The sequence below is a fragment of the Pan troglodytes genome, chromosome 1, assembly GCF_028858775.2.
Source record: "Pan troglodytes isolate AG18354 chromosome 1, NHGRI_mPanTro3-v2.0_pri, whole genome shotgun sequence".
Classification (NCBI taxonomy): domain Eukaryota; kingdom Metazoa; phylum Chordata; class Mammalia; order Primates; family Hominidae; genus Pan; species Pan troglodytes.
The window spans coordinates 206,988,881-207,003,271 of NC_072398.2; the positions used below are offsets into that span (position 1 = coordinate 206,988,881).

Genomic DNA, 14,391 nt, shown 5'->3' on the forward strand with positions numbered 1-14,391 from the left:
GGATCTCCAAGCATTGCCACGATAGTACACAGAGAGTTTTATCTGTGGTTTATGTACACAAATAAGTTCTGATTGACAGAAAGACTGTGGACTCAACAGCTGACATGTAAAAGGGCAGGATGAGGCCAGGCGTGGTGGCTCATGCCTGTAATCCCAGCACTTTGGGAGGCCGAGGCGGGCAGATCACCTGAGGTCAGGAATTCAAGACCAGCCTGACCAACATGGTGAAACCCCATCACTACTAAAAACACAAAATTAAGCAGGTGTGGTGGCGCATGTCTATGAGCCCAGCTACTTGGGAGGCTGAGGCAGGAGAATCACTTGAACCCAGGAGGCTGAGGTTGCAGTGAGCTGAGATCACACCATTGCACTCCAGCCTGGGCTACAAGGTGAAACTCTATCTCAAAAAAAGAAAAAAAAAAGAGCAGGATGCCAAATGAGCAGGATGCCTCCTTTCTGGGTCTCCTGCCCCCCTTGTATGTCTGCAGGACTACTCGGGGAGGTGACTCCCATGCTCTCTGCCCACATCAATTTGCTTCAGGCTGTACACTTGGCTGTCTCTCTTGGACAAAAACCACCATGTGCCCCAGTTGTGGTCCCTAATATATCCTCAATGCTGGCCAGACCACTCCTGCTCATAGGTCACCGCTCCACCCTGTCACCATCACCTGATTGGATACCAGTTCTCCTCTGATTCACCCCTCATGCAGGCTGCAGCTTTGAGTTGCCCAGGAGGGCCATTTCTAACCCCTGAGCAACTGTCAAAGAAAAACAAGCCAGACACTAGTTAAAGCAGTGAAAACAGATTATATGCAGTAATGAGGGGCAGTAGGGAAAGGAGCTGAGATCTCTTCTGGTTTACCCAGAGGTGACAGCATTTTAAAGGGAGAATGGGAGTGGGAGTGGGAGTGGGTGGAGGCAAGCAGGGACTAAAGGGAAAAATGATCAAGTGAAAATGCAGTCGGCCAGCTGTGTCTGCTAGCTGGTGATCAACAAGGTTGGGATTCTGTCCTCCCACAGAGACTGGGAGACAGAGGCCCTCCTGATAATCACATTTCAAAGGAATGGCTTTCAGGTCTTTGAGAAAGGTAAGTTGTAGGAGATAGACACACATCTCAAAGGGGCAGAGGAAGGAGTCTCAATAGGAAACCCTTTTCATGAATGCTTTGCAAAAGGGAGGTCAGGGGTCTATGTTAGGTGCTGGCTGCAACAAACAGATAATTCTTTTGACAGCCCGGAGATTTTACAGACAGGAACTTAAAAGGGGGCTGGATGGTCCCAGAGATGCCACCTTAGGCTGCTAGAAGCCATGCTAGGGCTGGTCAAATCTCTTAGCACAGGAGTTTGGAGTCATTAGGTGAAAAGAGTTCTTGCAGTTCTCACTACCATCACACCAGACCCAGAACCCAACCAGGGCCACTGACCTTGCCCTTGCTATTTGCCTGCCTGCCAACAACCTCTGTTCTTGTCCATGAGCTGCCAACAGCCTCACCAATAATTGCTACTTACATATTTGACTCTGCAGCTCACAGTCTGCTGCTGGTGGAGGAAGGACTCAACTTCCTTCACAGCTTGGACTCCTGGTGCTACAGCTTCATCAACTTTTATGCCTAGATTAGTTTCCTTCCCCAGTGCAACCATGAGCCACCACCTGGAGGTCCCAGTTATAGCCACACCCCGTGCAAAGAGCCACTGCCTACATCCCACCCAAGGCCCCACGTCTGAGCCTAGCATGGTGTATTCCTTCTTCTCCATTGTTGCCTCTCTCTCTGGAACACAATTGCACCTACGGTGTGGTTCCATCCCCCACCAAACATGCCCAGGTAAATTTGAGCCCCAAGTGAGGGCAAAGCTCACATTTTTCACCTGGTGCTCCTAAACCTGTGTAAATAAACAGTTCTAACCATGCAGCCGGAAGCTATTTTATACTGTTATCTAATGTGGGCTTTGTTCCTGAATCTTTCCGCCCATTTGGGAAGCAGGTAGGACATTTGAAGCTCATTCCCTCAGGAAGTGATGGGGGATACAGCAGAACAAAGAGTCCATTCTTAGCTTTTGAGTTTCAAATAGACCTTTGAAATTTACGCCAGAGAGCATATTTGTGGGGGGAAATAGGGGCAGGAGTTGAATTTTTAAATCTAAAGCCTGGGCGGGGTGCAGTGGCTCACATCTGTAATCCCAGAGCTTTGGGAAGCCAAGGAGAGGATCACTTAAATCCAGGAGTTTTGAGAACAGCCCGGGCAATATAGTGAGACTCTGTTTCTACAAAAGATAAACAAAAATTCACCAGGCATTTGTGGAGTACCTACAGTCCTAGCTATTTAGGAGGCTGAAGTTAGAGGATCACTTGAGATGGAGAGTTTGAGGCTGCATGAGCCATGATCGCGCCACTGCACTCCAACCTGGGCGACACAGTGAGATCCTGACTCATAAAATAAAATAAAATCTGGCGGGGTCCAGTGGCTCATGCCTGTAATCCCAGCACTTTGGGAGGCCAAGGCGGGCGGATCACCTGAGGTCAGGAATTCCAGACCATCCTGGCCAACATTGTGAAACCCCATCTCTACTAAAAATACAAAAATTAACCAGATGTGGTGTCACTCGCCTGAAATTCCAGCTACTCGGGAGGCTGAGGTGGGAGAATTGCTTGAACCCGGGAGGTGGAGGTTGCAGTAAGCCGAGATGGACTCCAGCCTGGGTGACAGAGTGAGGATCCATCTCAACAAAAAATAAAATAAAATAAAATCTAAAGCCTGATAAAAGTCTGTGTCTCAATAAATTCAGCGTGATGAAGTACAGCAATAGCAGCTTCAAGATTGAGAGGAGAGGGGCAAGTTGGGGAGGAGGGAGAGGGCTCTTAGGTGTGTCACTGAGAAGAGGCCCTGTTCCATGTCATGCTAGTTCCCTGGCCCATTCTCAAGGGTAAGAATGATGTCAGACCCCATCAAGTCTCACTGAGGATCCAAGAGCAGAGAAGACCAAAGGCGGATGTTCTGGGAGGCTCCTGCAGCTCAAGCTTTGGGCCCTTTACTTGCACCGGCCTCTTCCAAGGCCCTGGACCTAATTTCATATTAATGGCTTTTATTTTCTTTAGAGAAGACCCCTAGAACTGCTTCAGGATCTGCCCCTGAAGAGGCCCTCAGCCTCACTTTCTCAGAAAGAAGCCCAGGACACTAGCCTGTTGGACGTAAGACCACAAAGAGCAAAAACATACCCTGGATGAGGCCCCAGATCAACCAGCTCCCAGCCAAACCCCCAGCCAACTGCAGTTGCAAGTGGTCTCGGCCAAGACCAGGAGAAGAACCATCCATCCCACCTCAAATAGCTGACCCACAGAATCATAAACAAATAAGACAGTGTTGTCATAAGCCACTAAATCCAAGAGTGTTTTGTTATACAGAAATAGATAACTGATGCAGTGAATTTGGACAAGTCATCAAAAAAAAAAGAATTTTTGGATGAGTCACTTTATTCACTCAAAATAATATTTACTGGGAAAAAGAAGTGAAGGGCGGCAGAATACGCCACCCCAAAATATGCTATTTTGGCTTAAGAATTATTTTGAGTTACAGGCATGAACACTGACATTTTTTCTTTCTGAAAGCAAATTCCCAGTGACAGTTGTTCTTTCAGGCCAGGTGCAGTGGCTCACACCTGTAATCCCAACAGTTTGGGAGGCCAAGGCAGGAGGATTGTTTGAGTCCAGGAGTTCAAGACCAGCCTCGGCAACATGGTGAAACCCCGTCTCTATTAAAAATACAAAAATTAGCCGGGCGTGGTGGCACATGCCTATCATCCCAGCCACAAGGGAGGCTGAGACACAAGAACTGCTTGAACCCAGGAGGCAGAGGTTGCAGCGAGCCAAGATTGTACCACTGCACTCCAGCCTGGGCCACACAACAAGACTTCATCTCAAAAAAAAAAAAAAAAGCTGGACACAGTGGCTCACACCTATAATCCCAGCACTTTGGGGTGCTGAGGCGGGCAGATCACTTGAGGTCAGGAGTTCGAGACCAGCCTGGCTATCATGGTGAAACCCCATCTCTACTAAAAAAATACAAAAATGAGCTGGGCATGGTGGCGGGCACCTGTAATCCCAACTACTCGGGAGGTGAGGAAGGAGAATCACTTGAACCTCGGAGGCAGAGGTTGCAGTGAGCTGAGATCGCACCACTGAACTCCGGCCTGGATGACAAGAGCGAGACTCCATCTCGAAAAAAAAAGAAAAAAAAATATCTTATGTTAGCAGGGCTCTCAAGGGCAAGCACTGAATATAACAACTGGAATGGAAAAACTGAAAGAAGCTCTCCTAGTACCTAAGCAAAGCCATCCTCAATCCTAAAGCTGGGGGGCCCTGGAGTACCCTCCCCAGAAGTCTTTCTTACCCAGGATTCAGTGTACACAAATTGAAAGACTGAGGGAATGAGTAGGTTTCCTAACTCAGTTCTCCATGCCAAAGTTCATCCTCCTACGGGCTGAGAGCAGGGTAGAACTATTTCAGGCCCAACGTCAACATCCTTGAGAAATTCTTATCTGGAAAGAGTGGGGAGGTCGCCATGGCAACCTGTCCCAGGCCCAGCCCTGGCACAGCTCCAAGGCACACAAATAAAGCCATTGGAATGTGGTGCAGGGCTCAGGGCGGGATAACTAGAAAGTTGCCAAGTTTCCATGAAAACCAACAATGTGAGGCCTCAGCCTCTGGAAGATGTCAGTAGGGAAGCTTGGGTCCCCACAGGGTCTACCCATGGAAATATAACACATTCCTAAATAGCACATATGTGCGCGCACACAGAATCACACGCACACAGCCTGCTTGGACGACAGCGACACTGCTTCTTGAAAAAGAGCCTTGTTGAAAGGAGAGCACTGGCCTTAGAGCCAGACAGAGATTCCAGTACCCGCCCTGTCAATTCCTGGGAACCCCAGGTCAGTTTCTGAACGAGTTATACTCGTGGCCACCTCCCTTGCCTTCTCCATGTCTTTGTTCCAAGGTCATCTCCATGAGACATTTCCTGGTTACTTTATTTATTTATGTATTTATTCTATTTATTCATTTATTTTTCTTGAGATGGAGTCTTGCTCTGTCGCCCAGGCTGGAGTGCAATGGCACAATCTCGGCTCACTGCAACCTCCACCTCCAAGGTTCAAGCGATTCTCCTGCCTCAGCCTCCCAAGTAGCTAGGATTACAGGCATGTGCCACCACGCCCAGCTAATTTTGTATTTTTAGTAGAGGTGGAGTTTCACCATGTTGGCCAGGCTGATTTTGAACTCCTGACCTCAGATGATCCACCTGCCTTGGCCTCCCAAAGTGCTGGGATTACAGGCATGAGCCACCTTGCCCAGCCGCCCTAGTCACTTTAAATCAAATTGCAGGCTGGGCACAGTGGCTCACGCCTGTAATCCCAGCACTTTGGGAGGCCAAGGCGGGTGGATTGCTTGAGGTCAGGAGTTCAAGACCAGCCTGACCAACATGGTGAAACCCCGTCTCTACTAAAAGTACAAAAGTTAGCCGAGCATGGTGGTGCATGCCTGTAATCCTAGCTACTTGGGAAGCTGAGCAGGAGAATTGCTTGAACCTGGGAGGTTAAGGTTGCAGTGAGCCGAGATCGTGCCACTGCACTCCAGCCTGGGTGACAGAGCAAGACTCTTGTCTCAAAAAAAAAAGAAAAAACCAGAAAGAAATCAAATTGCAGCCTCACGCATCCCCCACGCTCCTACTCTTCTTTATTTTTCTCCATGCTCTTAGCACCACCTGACATGCTCTATATTTTACTTCCTTAACTTATTTATTGCCTTGTTAATGTCACTTCCACAGGGACAGGGATTTTTGTCCCTTTTGCCCATGCTCTACCTCCAGCACCTAGAAAATACCTGGCATGTAGTAGGTGCACAAGGAAGATTGTTGAGTAAATGCATGGACTTCTGTGAACATTAGTTTTGTCATTAGCAAAATAGGAGTCATTCTACCACCACAGGGTTAATGTGAGGGTTGAAGGAGATGCTATGGCATTAGTGCCCAGTCCTTAGCAGGGGTACCAGTGTCACTTCTGGTTACATCCTGCATTTGGTGAGGTCCCCTCCTCACCTTCCTGTAGTACTTAGATCACATTTAAGAACAATTTTCATGGTATCTTACTTTCTGCCTGGGAAGGGGTATACCTGACCCCTGAGCCCAAGAATTTATCTGTGTCCTAGTCCTGCAAAACCACTAGACATTAAGCTGGGTGCGGTGGCTCACACCTGTAATCCCAGCACTTTGGGAGGCTGAGGCAGGCGGATCACTTGAGGTCAGGAGTTCGAGACCAGCCTGGCCAACATGATGAAACCCCATTTCTACTAAAAATACAAAAATTAGCCAGGCATGGTGGTGGGCACCTGAAATCCCAGCTCCCCGGAAGGCTGAGGCAGGAGAATCACTTGAACCCAGGAGGCAGAGGTTGCAGTGAGCCACGATGGCACCATTGCACTGCAGCCTGGGCGACAGAGCAAGACCCTGTCTCAAAAAAAACACACAAATAAAACCACAAGACATTAAAGACAGCAGAATCAGAGATTCAGTCCACAGAGAATTTTGCTCTAAATATTTGTTAGGAGTCTGTGTAAATAAACTAACTCATTAATAGGAAAACACATCTCCAAAAATATAAAGATTTGAACAAGCAGGAAATGTTTCACCTGTAAACGGAGAGAACAGATCATTTCTTGCATCCTTAACACATAACAGGTGGTGTATTAGGCATCTGACATGTCTTCTGTCATTTCCGTCTGTGTCAACCTTATAAGGAAGGTATTTAAGAATGAAGAAACTGGACAGGTGCGGTAGCTCACACCTGTAATCCTAGCACTTTGGGAGGCCGAAGCGGGTGGATCACTTGAGGTCAGGAGTTCAAAACCAGCCCGGCCAACATGGTGAAACCCCATCTCTAGTAAAAATACAAAAAAATTAGCCAGGCGTGGTGGCAGGCGCCTGTAATCCCAGCTACTTGGGAGGCTGAGGCAGGAGAATTGCTTGAACCTGGGAGACAGAGGTTGCAGTAAGCCAAGATTGTGCCACTGCACTCCAGCCTGGGCGACAGAGCAAGACTCTGTCTCGAAAAAAAAAAAGAAAAAAGGAATGAAGAAACTGAGGCCTAGGTTAGGAAACTGGCCTGAAGTCTCACAGCAGTAAGCAGTGCAGCAGGAGTTGAACCCAGAATCAATCAAGCTCCGCAGCTTGTGTTCTTCCTGTTGTCCCACCCACCTCTTTGAAAATTCATTTAATAAAAGGCCTCTCTGCCAAACTAAGGAGTTTGGATGTATTCTGTAAAATACATTCTAGATGCAATGCAATTCTAAAAATACAAAAAGCAACTGAGGTGTAAGTATTTGGGATCTACGAAGGAAGGAGGAATTGTTTCTTCCCGAGATAAATCAGAAAAGCTACGGAGAGGAGGTGGCACTTCCTCCCAGCCTAAATGCTTCAGGGACTCGTATTCCATTAACTCATCTTTCCAGAGTTCATCGCTGGCTTTTGGTTCTAACACATGACCATGAACAGCACTCTCTACTTATATGAGTTTTCCATCTTGTCATATTTTCAGCAGGTCATTCCTTTGGGATCCTTTATTTTTATTTATAGCCTTTTGCATCATCTGACTGCAAGAGTTTCGCATGTTCTGGCAACAGCCAGTATCTGGGGGATGGGAGTCTCCAAGCACTACAAATTTTTAAGAAAGAGGATATATGAATTTAAGGTAGCTTAAACTCTCCTAGAACATATAAAAAGATTAAGGAATAATGCCTTATAAATTTAATATAAATAAAATTACTATAATATAAATAAAATAACATATAAATTATATATATAATAAAATATAAATTTTATTTAATAAAAATAAAATTAATATAAATAAAAATTAATTTTAAAAATTTTTAAAAAAAATAAAGAGGGTATGGAAGTTTCTCCAGAACAGAAACCTGCAAAGTCTAAAATCAAGGGCTATATCTAAGCAGTGTGCTGGAGTCTGCTTGAATCAACCCTTATGTTGAGTTACTTCAGGTAGCTTGAAATTAGACAAGGTAGAGTTATTTACACCACAGAAATCGACAAATGCTATAAATCAAGATCTTTTTTTTCCCTCCTATGGAGCCAGTTGTTAAACATTTACCAGCACATAACTGGCTATACCAGGTCTCCTGAAGCCCTGTCTATTATAAAACAGCAGAAAGAATCCTGGATTTGAAGTCAGGAAACTTGAGTTTTAGCCTGGTGTCATTATTAACACACTGTAAACCTTAGACAAGTCATTTCACCTCTCTCGGCCTCAGTTTCTTTACCTAGGGGAATTGGCTACATTCAAAACCCAGGATCACCGGGTGATAAGTTATTTCCCAAAAAAGAAAACAGGTCGGAGGTTCTTCAAGCTGTTTTCGATATTTTAAAAAGAAAAAAGAAAACCATGCATTAATCCTCTCGTAAGTCCACAGAGGTTAACTTAATTAATAAACTGTGTTTAATGCCTAAAATCTTTCAAAATATGAAACTCATGGAGAAAAAGATAGTAAGAGGAGTCAGCCGTCTGTTCCCCTAAATCCAATGAATTGACCACCTGAAATGGGACAGTCACTGTTGGTCACTAATGTTTCAGTGCTAAAGAAAACACTGCCCTGCCCTTGAGGAATTTACAGATTCAGGAGGCAGATAGACAGGCAAGTGTGCATCATAATAAATGGAATCTGTGTTCTGATGGGGTAAGAACTGGGCTTGAAGAGAGCATATAGCAGGGGCACTAACTGTTAGGAGGAGGCTTCTTGGGAGAAGGGACATCGAATGGGAATTAAAGCCCAGAGGTCCAGCCAGGTGTGATGGCTCATGCCTGTATTCCCAGCACCTTGGGAGGCCGAGGCGGGCAGATCACTTGAGTCCAGAAATTCGAGACCAGCCTGGCCAACATGGTGAAACCCCGTCTCTAATAAAAATACAAAAATTAGCTGAGTGTGGTGGCGGGCACCTGTGGTCCTAGCTACTCGGGAAGCTGAGGCAGAAGAATCTCTTGAACCCTGAAGTCAGAGGTTGCAGTGAGCCGAGATCACGCCACTGCACTCCAGCCTAGGCGACAGAGCCAGGCTCCATCTCATTTTAAAAAAAAAAGCCCAGAGGTCGGACAGTAGGAGTATTGGGGGAGTTGCAATCATTGAGAGCAACAAAAAAAGTCTGGTACAAGTTGATGCTGGGAAGGCACATAGGGCCTTTTGTATCAGGTAAGGGAATTCAGAATTTATCTCTAGCGTCCTGGGAAGCCACTGAAAGGTGTGTGAACAGGTGAGTAATTTGAGCTTTAGAAAACTCATCCAGGCTGTTGTATGGAGCATAAATGGAAAGGAAACTCCACTGGAAGCTCAGAGACCAGTTTAGAGGCTCTTGCGGCAAAATCAGAGCCTGGTGACCTGGGGTGGAGAGTGGATGGAGGAGAGGATGCACTAGGGCTTCAGGAACAAAGTGCCACACACTAGGGGGCTGAAAACAGCAGAAATGTATTCTCTCACAGTTCTAGAGGCTAGACAGCCAAAATCAAAGTGTCAGAGGGCCTCCGCCCCCTCGAGACTCCAGGTGGAATCCTTCCTCCCCTCTTCTTAGCCATCTCATGCCACTTTCTGCCTGGGCCATCACATGGGGCATTCTCTGTCTGTGTCTTCAAGTTGTCTTTTGATAAGGACAACAATCATTGGATTAATGACCCACCCTACTCCATTATTACTGTCTTAGATTATTGGGGCTACCGTAACAAAATGCCACAGACTGGGTGGCTTATAAACAACAGAAATTTTTTCTCACAGTTCTGGAGTCTGAGAAGTTCAAGGTCAAGGTGGCAGGGCTGGGCATGGTGGCTCACACCTGTAATCCCAGTACTTTGGGAGGCCAAGGTGGGCAGATCACTTGAGGTCAGGAGTTTGAGACCAGCCTGGCCAACATGGTGAGAGTGTCTGTACTAAAAATACAAAAATTAGCCGGGTGTGGTGGTGCACACCTATAGTCCCAGCTACTCGGGTGGCTGAGGCAAGAGATTCACTTGAACCGGGGAGGCAGAGGTGGCAGTGAGCCAAGATTGCGCCACTGCACCCCAGCCTAGGCAACAGAACAAGACCCTGTCTCAAAAGAGAAAAAAAAAAAAAAAAGATCAAGGTGCCAGCAGATTTAGTGTCTGATGAAAGTCTAATTTCTCACAGAGCCTTCTCACTGTGTCCTCACGTGTTGGAAGGGGTCTATTTCATGAGGACACTAATCCCATTCTTGAGGGCTCCACCCTCATGATCCAATCACCTCCCAAAGGCCCCCTACCTCCTAATACCATCACCTTGGCCATCAGGCTCTCAACATATGCATGGTGAGAAGGTGACTATTCAGACTGTAGCAATGACTTCATCTTAACTAATTATGTCTGCAACAATCCTATTTCCAAATACAATCACATTGTGTGATACTGGGGGTTAGGACGCAAACATAACTTTTTAGGGCCGGGCGCAGTGACTCACGCCTGTAATCCCAGTACTTTGGGAGGCTGCGGCGGACAGATCACCTGAGGTCAGAAGTTCAAGACAAGCCTGGCCAACATGGCAAAAGCCCATCTCTACTAAAAATATAAAAATTAGCCAGGCATGGTGGCAGACACCTGTAGTCCCAGCTACTCAGGGAGATGTGAGCCACCGCACCCGGCCTCCAGGGCTCTCTATTAAAAAGAAATAAAGGCAGAGATTGCAGGGAGCCGAGATCGTGCCATTGCACTCCAACCTGGGCAACAGAGCATGACTCTGTCTCAGAAAAAACAAAAACAAAAAGAAACAGAGAGACAGTAGATTTGAGATAGGAAATAAGCAGTTGCTGTCATGGTCCTCCCTTTGACTGGCAACATTCAAACACATCGTCTTCCCATGAAGAAAATGCATTTGGAGGCCAGGCACAGTGGCTCACACCTGTAATCCCAGCACTTTGGAAGGCCGAGGTGGGTGGATCACTGGAGGTCAGGAGCTCAAGACCAGCCTGGCCAACGTGGTGAAACCCCGTTTCTACTAAAAATACAAAAATTAGCCAGGCATGGTGCCGCATGCCTGTAATCTCAGCTACTCAGGAGGCTGAGGCAGGAGAATCACCTGAACCGGGAGGTGGAGGTTGTAGTGACCTGAGATCGCACCACTGCACTCCATCCTGGGAGACAGAGCAAGACTCCGTCTCAAAAAAAAAAAAAAAAAGAAAGAAGAAAGAAAAAGGAAATGCATTTGGCCCTCCCCAAGGGATACAGCAATAAAGTTACATCCAGTTACTAAATCCAGCTCAAAGTCCAGGATCTCTAGAGGATTAGGGTCAGGATGTGGCTTCTCATGACTAGAGATCTGTAAGCTTAAAGACAGTTTATCTCTCCCCAACAGGATAAGTGCAATAAAAACTCCCTTTGGGAAAAAAAGAACATGGCAAACACTCAGCTGTCTCTGGTCCATCGCACTTGTACAGTCCTGCAGGGCAGGAGTAGTGGGGACTCGCTATCCCTGCAGTAGAGTTCCTTGGCTGGTCAATCTACAGCCCTTAGTTTTGTTCTCTGGAAGGATTCTCCTTGCTTGCTATTCCCCATGGCTGCATCTGGGGAGGGCACTGTGGGGAAGGCCATTCCTAGAGGCTGAAGAGCTTTAGCAGACCTCTCCTGCCCATGTAGATCAGGCACCATCAACTGCCTTGGGGCCGAACAGTCACGGGCTGTGCTGAATGACACGGCTGAATGGGGCAGGCTCTTTGACAATCCAAACCTTCAAGATCTTAGTAGGCTTCATCTGTTTGCTTTAGTTTCATGAATGACCCACATCAAAAGATCTTATTTAGATAGAGCTTTTAAGTCTGAAGACCTTACTTTTACCTCTGTATTCTACCAGTCCTCTTCTCACATAATTTAAAAGTCTTTGTCTTGAGACAATTCAAGATGATAGATGGGTTTAATGCTGCCACCCTTTGAAATGTAATTATTATCGGCTGGACATGATGGCTCATGCTTGTAATCCCAGCACTTTGGGAGGCTAAGGCAGGCAGATCACTTGAGATCAGGGGTTCAAGACCAGCTTGGCCAACATGGTGAAACCCCGTGTCTACTGAAAATACAAAAAATTAGCCGGGCATGGTGGTGTGTGATCCCAGCTACTTGGGAGGCTGAGGCAGGAGAATTGCTTGAACTCCGGAGGCAGAGGTTGCAGTGAGCTGAGATTATACTCCATCTCAAAAAAAAAAAAAAAAAAAAAAAGAGCTTGAGACCAGCATGGGCAACATGGAAAATAGTTGTCTCTACTAAAAATACAAAAGAATTAGCTGGGCATGGTGGCACACACCTGTAGTCTCAACTACTCAGGAGGCTGCGACACAAGAATCACTTCAACCCAGGAGGCAGAGGTTGCAGTGAGCCAAGATCGCACCACTGCACTCCAACCCAAGCAACTGAGCAAGACTCTGTCTCGGAAAGGAAAGGAAAGGAAAGGGAAGGGAAGGGGAAGGAAATGAAATGAAACGAAACGAGGGGAGGAGAGGGGAGGAGAGGAATGGGGAGGGGAGGGGAGGAGAGGAGAAGGGAGGGGAGGGGAGGGGAGAGGAATGGGGAGGGGAGGGGAGGAGAGGAGAAGGGAGGGGAGGGGAGAGGAGGGGAGGAGAGGGGAGAAGAGAGGAGAGGAGAGGAGAGGAGAGGAGAGGAGAGGAGAGGAGAGGAGAGGAGAGGAGAAAAACTGATCTGATAGAAAAACTACTGCTTCTGCTGCCACTACCACCACCAAGCACTAATGCCACTATTTCACTTGGACCAGGATCAACTCAGCTTGCAATTACTTCAGCTTTGAAAGCCATTCACCTCTGCCACCACCCTTACCAGGAAAATGATTTCCACTAACACTGAGTTCACTATGGGCCCGTGCTGTGCCAAGTGGTTCCGTGTGCTTTATTTCATTTAACCCTCCCTCTCTTCCTTCAGGTCTCGGCTCAAATGGCACCTCCCCTTTGAACCTCCCTCATGGTGGAGTGCCCCCTTTATTCTCTATCCTAAACCCTTCACAGAACATATATCAATGTATAATTATTTTATTCCACTTACTTTTAGTTGAATGAATGTTGAACGCCAGTAACCACTCTCCAAGGTGATTGCCATTATCTTATTTTACATCTAAGAAAATTTAAGTTCAGAGATTAAGTTCTATAATTAGCTCAGAGATTAAATACTATAATTTGCTGAAGATTGCACAGCTAGTAAGTGGCACACCTGACACAGGAACCCAGACATACCTGACTCTAAAGCCCATGTTCTTAATAATACCACTTCTGAAAACCTTCAACAAATGAGAGGAATAGCCAGGAATTGGGGAGAGGGAAGAACAGACAGGAGTATATCTGGGTCATAGCAGAGTTGAAAGACCAAGGGGCTTTATACTAGAAATGGTTCAGAAGTAGCCCTGAAAAGCAAAGAGGAATCCTTACCCACTTCCTGATCCCAGGTATTTGAGAAGTAGACAAGGAGTGGCATCCTTTTGAGAGAGCTACAGAGGGAATCTCAGACGATGTCTGGGTTTCCGTCAGGCACAGAGGTAGAGGTAGAGACAGAGTTTCCATGAAGAGCTTACATTCTAGAAGGGTTTGCTTAGCATGGGATGAGCCTTCAGCAGGTGCAGGGGGAATCTTTGGAGGAGCAAAGCAGCAGGAAGAGGCAACACAGAGTAGAATGGAGAGGAGGCTATAAAAGAAGAGGTCATAGGGTAATAGAGGGTATTATAGATTATGGGGATGTTAATATTTTGAACATTAAATCAAAGATTAGAGGATTGTGAGGGAGGACAGGCCCAACTGGCCACAACGTTTGCAAGGAATCTGTCCCGGCAGTCAGTTAATGGGCAGGGGGGAATTTAGGGCATTCTGGAAGAAATCAGTCTTGTCCTAAGTTGGTAATGCTTTTGAAGACACTCTCATCCAGGTAAACTGGCCAGTGATAGTTCTATTGAGTCCCCAGGACTCTATCAACAGTTGAACAAAGCAGAGGGAGGGTAGAAGAGTGAGTGGGCATGAGTCAGGCCTCCAGGAATGTGTCAGCAATGGCCTGCATTGATTTATTTCTAATGTGATCATATAGCATAACAGGGGTAAGCCTGGAAGTTCCTGGACAAGAGATACTATGTTTATTCAGCTCTGAAACTCCAGAATATAACAGATTCCCACTGCATATACTAGAAGGTGGCTCACTAAATGCTTGTTGAAGAAATAGATGAACAAATTATATATACTGTTTATTCTATTTGTGATGGCATTTAGCACAGCCATATAGCAATATAGAGTACTACAGAGCATTCAAATTTCAAGATTAGATCAATAGTCCCCTCTCGCCAGGTGTGCTGGCTCACGC

General features: G+C 46.4%; 1 long non-coding RNA gene across 1 annotated transcript in view; it reads right to left on the bottom strand.

Annotated features, from left to right (window-relative positions):
* The window catches only part of LOC129143489 (uncharacterized), a 76,793-nt gene that overhangs the window by 39,065 nt on the left and 23,337 nt on the right, over positions 1-14,391 (bottom strand). The window lies entirely within an intron of this gene.